General features: G+C 39.8%; 1 long non-coding RNA gene across 1 annotated transcript; it reads right to left on the bottom strand.

The window, feature by feature from the left end:
* Positions 1-911: 911 nt before the first annotated feature.
* On the bottom strand, positions 912-7,119 carry LOC148315710 (uncharacterized). Its single transcript, XR_015840662.1, has 6 exons — positions 6,454-7,119; positions 5,682-5,845; positions 5,150-5,338; positions 2,776-2,871; positions 1,579-1,731; positions 912-1,471 (listed from the first exon to the last, which is right to left on the bottom strand). It is a non-coding gene; the product is annotated as an uncharacterized LOC148315710 (long non-coding RNA).
* Between the last annotated feature and the right edge of the window lie 2,156 nt (positions 7,120-9,275).

The raw sequence follows: 9,275 nt of genomic DNA, 5'->3' as shown, positions 1-9,275 counted from the left end.
ATTTCATTGCTAACGCTACTAATGCGACTGCTGCTAGTGCTGCCGATGCTGCTGCTACCCACGCTGCTCTCCACACTTATAAGTCTACCCCAGGATCCCGCCCCCCCATTTGTACCTCTGGCGCAGATTCAAGGCGGATCTTTTGCACCTCTGCCCCCTGCTGGGTGATTTTTACATGATTCACAATGCGGACAAGGCTGATTCTCAGTCAAAGGTTGCATCAGACCCTTATGTACACTATGACGTAAAAAAGACAGGAAACGTACTTATACGTCTTTGGTAGAGGGCGCCATTGCATTAAAAGACGTCTTTGTACGTCTAAGGGAGTAAATGAGTTGAACAAAGTACAGGGTCCTTCACCTGACTACAGATGATCTTCTGGGGACTTTATTTGGTTTTAATCACTTTTGGGGTCTGTATCTATGCACACTCCCTGGTTTTGCTACCTTCCCGGGTACCACATACACACTGCTTAGTTTCTCTGCCTTCGTGGGTACCACATACATATTGCTTGGTTTCTCTGCCTTCCTGGGTACGACATACACACTGCCTGGTTTTGCTACCTTCCTGGGTACCAGTCACACAAACGTCAGACGACTCAGCACATACCGACTGTCTCAGCACTACACACTTTCACTCCAAGGCAGTGCTGTGAACCAACTTACTGACAAGAGGTAGTATTTAGAATTTTAAAAAGTGCTTGAAAGGTTTTGTTCATGTAAAACCAACAGATTATGACATTATTATTATTATTTAAATCAGTATTAAACAGCATCAGCATAGGTTAAAGATATTATACAGACTATATACGATAAAAAAATACTAAACCACCCTTGCTTTTCCGTCATTTCTTGTATAAGTTAACACACAGATGTATAACATTTGTTTATACAAATATAACGATTAAAAAGTAGCTGATTAGAGTTTTAATTTTGTATTCATTAATCTGTAATAAAAATGGACATATTTTGGTTAATAAAATTAACAAGAAATAAAAGCAAAGGGTGTTCTAATACTTTTTTCAAGATTGTCCTAACATACATTTACTGTTTACAGTATATGTCTTCGGAAGAAGCGCAGCATTAGATTTTTTTTTTGTTCTCTCTCTTTGACTTCTGAATTTGAATTTCTGTCACAGATGTGCTTGAATTCTATTTTGGATGATTTGTGTTAAACTGCACAAATATTTGAAGAGCCATAGAATTCAAGAATCACACCAGTGCTGCTACTCCTCCGAACGGGTGAACGCCCTTGATTAACAACCTGCGTTGAGGTGGCTTTTGAGATTCGTGGTGTGGGAGAAAAATCTCTGAAGGCATTCTTAGACTTCAAGAGAGGGTCCACAATTTTCAAAGATTCACTTCCGTCTGAATCAGAGGCCTCACTTGTATCCGGAATATATTCATCTCCACCGTCATCTGAGTTGGAGTAATAATGCTTATCCATTCCAAAGTCAGCCTGTTTTTTTAATCTAAAAAACAACAACAACAACGAAATATAAAGGATAGAAGGCAGGAGACCAATAAAATATATGCAATTTGCTTGTAAGATTCCCTGAAATCTATATGGGTTGTTTACCTGTATACTTTTGGTCCTCCTGAGCCTTGGGATAGTAATATGGTCTGGGTCTGAGGCACAAAGTTCAGGGGCAGGATTTGACAATGATTCGTCAGAATCTGTGTCGTTATTCCAAGGAAGATTCAGCCCATATTTTTTGTCCAAGGGAGGAGACTGGGTTGCATCAGAGTCCAAGAGAAAATTGAGAACCCATTAAATACTTAATCCCCAGAGGAATCTGCACAGAAAAAGGTCTTAATTCTATTTGAAAAAAAAAAAAAACTAAAATATTGATGAATGATATTATGACAAAATAATGTCATAAAATTAGAATGATTTTAGGAAATTATTTGCAAAACCAAAACATTGTGGTACGATAATAATGCATATAATTATTCTACGCAGCTATATTTAACAAAAACACTTAATTGACCGTAACAAAAAGCTCCCGGGAGGAAAACTACATTAAATGTTTTTTTAACAGGGCAGTGAAAATATTGGAAAATAAAAAAAATAATGAATAAAATAATATGAAAAAAGAATTCAATGTGTATCGATGGACCCATATGAAATACTTATATCGCTATGTACTTATCAGCCATATCGCCCAGCCCAATATGTAACTGCAACTTCAAAACCTCGGGCCATAACAGGATTGTAACATGGGATGCATATCTTCATTCCTAAATTTGTAGATCCCGAGGAGGCTGCTCAATGGTCCTGGTAATGTAAACCTCAACCAATTCGGTCACAGCCAATGTTCTCCATCCTTGTTAAGAAGTTTTGAAATGATTTAATAGATATACTATTGCAAACTATACATTTTAAACTTTTGATCACAATTTTACCTATTTTCTAAAAATCTGAAGAATCCACATGCCAAATCACCTGCTGTGGACACATAGGTTCTGTTCTGACAGATAATTCAGTTACAGGTTGTGTACTTAAAGCCAATAAGAGGGCAATGCAGCAGTCGACAGCCTGACGAAAGCTTAAGTCTCCCAATGAGAGAACTGTAGTGGCTGGTAGGTTCTTAGATTGTAACATAGTAAAGACATACACTACGCATAACTGTATATCATATGATGATGAGGGAAAATATTATTAGCTACGATTTATGTCCAGATATATTAGAAAACTTGTCCAACCAGCACAGGTCTATCTAACTGTAATTTTAACATCTCAAGACACGACAGGATGACCACATGATACGCATACCTCCTTTTCAGAGTCTGTCAAACCTTGAGAAGGCTGCTTCGATGTTCTGGTGGCATCAACCTCAGCCGATTCAGTCATTGTCGGTTGTCCTCCATCCTAATGAACAAGTTGAATATTAATTTAATGAATTAAAAAAAAGAAAATGGATCAGAATTTTACACATTTTAACGAACAAGTTCACGAATGAAACAAAACCAATTACTTTAGCGCATGACAATTAATCTTCAGTAGAGATATGTTGTGACTGATATTTCAGTCACAGGTTGTCTTTTGAACGCCACCAGGGCCGCAATGGAGCACAGGACAGCCAAAAGTCTTCTTGTCGGACAGCTGTAGTGGCTGGTAGGTTCTAAGATTATAACATAGTAAAGGCACATACAACTCCTAACTGTATTTCATATGATAATGAAGGAAAAGATGATTAGCTATGATTTATGTCAACAATAAAAATGGCTCTACGGGGTCCCCACGAACGCAAACCTGACAGTTGGGTGTCAGATGGCCAACATACCTGACTCGCAATTCAACTCAACTGGACCCCACAACACAAGAAAAAGCTGAGTGAGCCTCAAACCAGACATACACATTCACTGACAAATATCCTGTGACACCAGATATATTAGAAGTCTTGTCTAATCAGCACACATCTATCTAACTGCAATTTTAACATCTCGAGACACGACAGGATGAGCACACGATACGCATACCTCCATTTCTGAGTCTGTAAAGCCTGGAGGAGGCTGCTTCGATGTTTTAGTAGCATCATAAATTTATTGAATTAATTATATTTGAGGTTGGATTAGATTTTTACACATTTTAAGCCTTAGCCACCCAAAACAAAACATAAGCTCATGAATGAAATAAAACTAATTAATTTCGCCCATGCCAATTAATCTTCTGTAGACACGTGTTGTGACCAGTGTTGTTTTTGGCAGGCATTTTAGATTTTGTCCAAGTCATTTGGACAAAGTGCTGATTTGTTTACATCACATTTAGTCATCCCAATTCGTTATAGTTTTAGTCCAGTTTTAGTCAACGAAAACTAAAAAAAGGGTTTTAGTCCAGTTTTAATCGACGGAAACGCAAAAAAAGTTTTACCCTAGTTTTCGTCAATTTATTCACAAAGGTTTTAGTCCAAGCGGCACGGTGGCCCAACTGGTTAGCATGATGGCCTCACAATATTGAGGTCGTAGGTACGATTCTGGCTCCGGCCTTCCTGCGTGGGTTTCCTCTGGGTAATCCGGTTTCCTCCCATATTCTTAAAACATGCATGGCAAGTTGCTTGGACACTCTAATTGCCCCGAGGCATGAGTGTGAGCGTGGATGGTTGTTCGTCTATGCATGTCCTGCGATTGGCTGGACACCAATTCAGGGTGTACCTCGCCTACTGCCGAAGACAGCTGGGATAGGCTCCAACACCCCCCGCGACCCTAGTGAGGAGAAGCGGTACAGATAACGGATGGATGGATGGATGGATGGATGGGTTTAAGTCCATTTGAGTTAAAACAAGGCATTCAAGGTTTCCACCCAATAACAAAGACTTTTGGATGGACTACTAAGGATTCTTCATTACAAAGAGAAAAAAGTGGCAACAGTGGAATCAATACTCACTGCTCCAAAATAAGCAGAGAAGCAAAACATTTTGTTGGGCAACTGTTGTGGCTTTATTTCACTAAAAGCAACATAAAATAATTTATGAACCACATGCTAACAATTTTGTCTAGTCAACGAAAAAAATTCATGTACATCACGTCATGTTTTCGTCATAAAAGAACCTCGTATAGCTTGTCATCGTCATTAAAAAAGGGGCGTTAACGAAGTATTTTCGTCATAGTCATCAGTGACGAAAACAACACTGGTTGTGACTGATATTTCAGTCCCAGGTTGTCTCCTGAACACCACCAATTTGGCAAGGGCGCGCAGGAAAGCCTGGGGTCTTCTATTTTTACAGTATAGAAAGGCTAAATATCAAATTGAAACAGTGTTTTATATCATGAATATACAGGGTTGGTGCTGGTTCTGGTAGGGAAACCACAACATAAAGATGTCCTTAATTAGTCCCACAATGGGGATATTTGCAATATGGCATATGATGGCCTAACAGGGCCACCGCCCAGAAAGGAGTAACGCAGAACTTTGTAATACTGTCACTCCCTGACCAGTTCGTTGTTCCTGCAGAGCCAAACTTTGACTCAGACCCACAAATTTGAATTACAGATAGTGGACAATGGAGAACTCCCCCAGTCAGTCATCATGTTCAACTTCCATAGAAACTTCACATACATTTATTAGATTGCCAAACTAATTGGAAACTACATCACCAGAACACCACAAGTGGGCTCTGTTATTGTACTTAAAGATGCATCTTACAAACCTGTGTTCTCCAAGGCCAGCTGGTCCATAGTCTTAAGTTATTTCTTCGCCAACATCAATGTCTCGGAGCGCAAACAGACAGAGGTGTGGTCTGTCCTCTGTTGTCATCTTCTTCATTTTACAGTTGGGGTGCATGTGGTCATCATTAACCAGTCTTCCCAGACTGCCATCTTCTTGAGCTGCATCAACACTTAAAATAGATTAAAAAAAAAAAAAACAATTATTCAATCAATGTCAGAAATTAATCTTTGAGACAATCTTGTGTACACAAAACATAAAAATAGGAAATCCACAATTTTTAAATCTAAATCAAATCATACAAGAAATTTCTATTGGAATCAGACCCTATTAACAGCTTGTCTTTGAGACTTCATGATCTATATTTTCATTTGTACAGATTCAACGCATGAATAAAAGTAATTATACATTTTTGCTTAGAGAATGATTTTTCCCCTAACACTTATGGGATGAGTATGTGTTTATTTTTTTTAAATAAAAACAAAAATAAGATAACATCTCAATCTTTGCCTCACCTCCAAGTTTTTTCTTGCCGGCGGAAGTCAAACAAAAAGACAGTGCCTCTTCCATCCATCTTCCTGCGTTGAGATTCATCAGAATCTATCAATTTTCCTCTGTACTCCATAATAAAGAATAAAGTCGTCTTTCCTGAAAGGGGCCTTGGTAAATACTCCTCGACCTAGTTAACAGGGAAATCAAGTTAGCTTCGTCATATTTTTAAGCACACAAATAAGGAGTCATCATATTCATTTGGGCCACTATACTAATGTAGGGTGGTTTGAAACATTGCTTCTTGTGAGGGATAGAGCAGAGCCCTTCTTTATGATTTTAAAGGAACAGACCAGCCAAAATTCATTTTCCAGCATTGCATTAGCCAGTATGTATTAGGACTGAAAGTACAAATGTCAATTGCACCTGGTTACGTAAAAAAAAAAACTTTAAGATTATTTAGTTTCAAAACAATGACATACACTGTACACAGTCATATTGGATCGCGTCACGTGATCTCTGTGACGTATTACGTGCTTTACACTAGACTATCAATATCGGACTTGTTCACCGGTCTATTGTGGTATAAAAATGCCGGAGGGCGTCATCAAGTACAGCCTTAATTTAGATAGAACTCCTACCATCAGGTTTCACACTCACTGAAATAACTTGAAACTGACAAAAGTGGCAAAAGAAAAGGTCAAGACACTCTTAATGTAAAATAACCACTTAAAAAACGATGTCAGCTTGGTTATCAGAAAACAATAATATATCTTAGCAAAAGCGTTAACATCATACCTTTAAATTAGTTTATATACTTCGCTTCTAACTCTGCAGTCTTGTCCAGACCCTTGACTGCATGTTCAATAGTATCCTGCTTTGGGGACTTCCTGCATCTCAGGGAAGGCATTGTTTATTCTATAAAGAAAAAAGACAGTATTGTGTTGAGAATTATTAATACTATGGGCTAAATGGAGTTTTAACAATATCAGTGTAAGAAAAATAAATTATAAATTAAAAAAATATCAATTCCTCCATCCCAATTAACGATTTCAACCATAATAGTTTATATTGAAGTTTAAACAACAGACACAGACAGATTTATGCAGTGCGACTACAAAAATCTTACCAAAATTGCATTCACAGTAACCTTTGCTTTAAGAATCATGTAATTAACCAGTGAACATCGTGTCTTACACAAAAATTAATGACAGAAATTATCATGGTACTTGCATTCTGTGGTTCTATAACAAAAGTGCAAGCTGTTAGCTCCGCAAAGCTAACGCAACAAGCTAGCGTCCCTCGTGCTCACATTCAATGCAAACCTGACCACCGGATGACAATACGCGTCGGTTTAGTTCTTTAAATGAGTAAAAGCACCATGACGTTTTATAATTATTCAATGCTTAACTGGAGCTCGTCAATTATGTCGATGTAGGAGCACATGTTTGCTAGGCCAGTGTTGTAGGCCCACATCCATGGTGCTACTTTGTATAGTGTTTTCCACACAACTATCTCTAACTATGAACAAATGCACTCGACGCATGTTTTGAAAAAAACCCAACGAAAAACACTTACCTCTCCGTTTCAACAGCAGTTCGAACTTCGAAGTGGTGATATTCTCCAGCGTTAAGCACCTGCTCGAACTGCGAATAGGTCAAATTCAACAGCGTCTTTTTTCTGTCTTAATAAGGACGCGATGAGAGGAGGAGCGCTTGCCTTTTCGTCAGCACGCCCCGCGCGGGTGGTGCTGCTTTATCACTCTCTATCTGTGCCCGCCCGCCGGCACGTCGATAGAAAAATAATATTCCTTCAAACATTACTTTCATCTTCTTAACGTTTTGTAGTGAATTTAACAGGTTCACCACTTTTTTCAAATACACCAATGGAAAACAGGTCTTAATTGAGGAAACATACAAAGAGCGTCTCACAAACACCTTATGATGAGCAATGTAATTTGATCACGTTTTTTGTCACTGCCTGGACGTTGGGTTCACTGGCCTGGTGGCAGTGGCTTGTAGACACTGTCACTGAGTGGGAACGGATCTCAAGGTGGGTCAAACTAACCCAAGCAGTGGATCGGTCCGTTTTTTAAATTTATTAATTTTTTTATTTTATGTATTTATTTATTATTTAATACAAGGGCTTCGGCTCACTACCAGTGGGCGGGACCAAAGAATTTGGGTTTCCTTTGAGCTAGGAGGCAGTCAAAGGCAGTCCAATCCCCGGCAACATAAAGCGCCTAGCTCTGGGGACATGGAATGTCATTTCTCTGGTAGGGAATGAACCCGAGCTGGTGTGTGACGAGACCAGTGGTTCTCAATTATTTCCTGTCATGCCCCCCCTACCAAGAAGAAAACAATTCACACCCCCCCACCACAATTTTCTTTTACATTTCGTACTAATGTACATGTTCTTTGCATATTAATGTTAGATTGTCAATAAAATATCTTACCTTAACAAAGCTAAATTGATAAAAATAAAATATCATTTTGAGAACGACTATTGTGAGGATCTCGAAACTCAGTACTCTGTGGTGCTAATATTGATGAGATGATAAATATGTTGAAGCCACAGAACAAAAAGATTAGATATTGTTTGGAAATTAATGACGTACATAAAGGAATATCAGCCTTGATTGGAGTACATTACTGCATTTAAATTTTTAATAAAAATGAAACAATTATTGATGTTATGACCACTATGAAGAATTTAAAAAACAATATATAGGGATAATTATAGTTTTCATTTTGTTATGTGTAGTCTGTTCATGTTGCATTATTTTTATGACAAAGACGATGGTTAATCGTAGGTTTGTTGCCCAAATGTACCATTACAACCTGATTAATGTTGAGAATGACGAACTCAAACTGGACACTGAAACGTAAAAACACATGGACTTCTTGCCCCTGTCCTCACACGTGCACACACACACACACCATACACGAAGATCCGGGAGGTAAGGACGGCTGTCCTACAGGATGCGGATGGAAGAACAACTGCAGCGGAACAATGCCAGGGATGTCTGGAGGGGCCTGAAGACCATCTCAGGCCACGGACAAGCAGGTAAGACCCAGAAGGGGGGGGGGCTTCAGTGGGCAAATGAGTTGAACCTATTTTTCAATAGGTTTGATCAAATGTCTGACCCCGCTCAGGCTTCCCTGATGCAGCCCCCACCCACCCCTCCTGCCACTGCGAACAAGACCCTCTCTCCCCCTCTCTCGCCCCTCTCTCTCTCCACAGGCTCCAGTTCCCAGCCTCATCAGACAACCACCACTTCCTCCTGCTCAGCCTTGTTCCTCACAACATCTCAGGTGAAGAACCAGCTGAGGAAGATGAAGGCGAGGAAGGCGGCAGGCCCAGATGGGACCAGCTCCCAGCTCCTCAAATCCTGCGCAGACCAGCTGTGTGGAATCGTCCAGCACATGTTCAACCTGAGCTTGAAGCTGGGCAGAGTCCCCCAGCTGTGGAAAACATCCTGCCTGGTTCCGGTTCCAAAGACACCCCATCCGAAGGAGCTCAACAACTTCAGACCAGTGGCGCTGACGTCTCATCTGATGAAGACCCTGGAGAGACTGGTCCTCGTCCATCTGCGCCCCCTGGTCAGCTCCTCAATGGAC

The sequence above is a fragment of the Idiotropiscis lumnitzeri genome, unplaced genomic scaffold, assembly GCF_059441095.1.
Source record: "Idiotropiscis lumnitzeri isolate Australia: NSW breed Sydney's pygmy pipehorse unplaced genomic scaffold, RoL_Ilum_1.0 HiC_scaffold_51, whole genome shotgun sequence".
In the NCBI taxonomy this organism is placed as follows: domain Eukaryota; kingdom Metazoa; phylum Chordata; class Actinopteri; order Syngnathiformes; family Syngnathidae; genus Idiotropiscis; species Idiotropiscis lumnitzeri.
The sequence above is the reverse complement of the archived record's forward strand: the minus strand, read 5'-3'. Positions and strand labels throughout refer to the sequence as shown.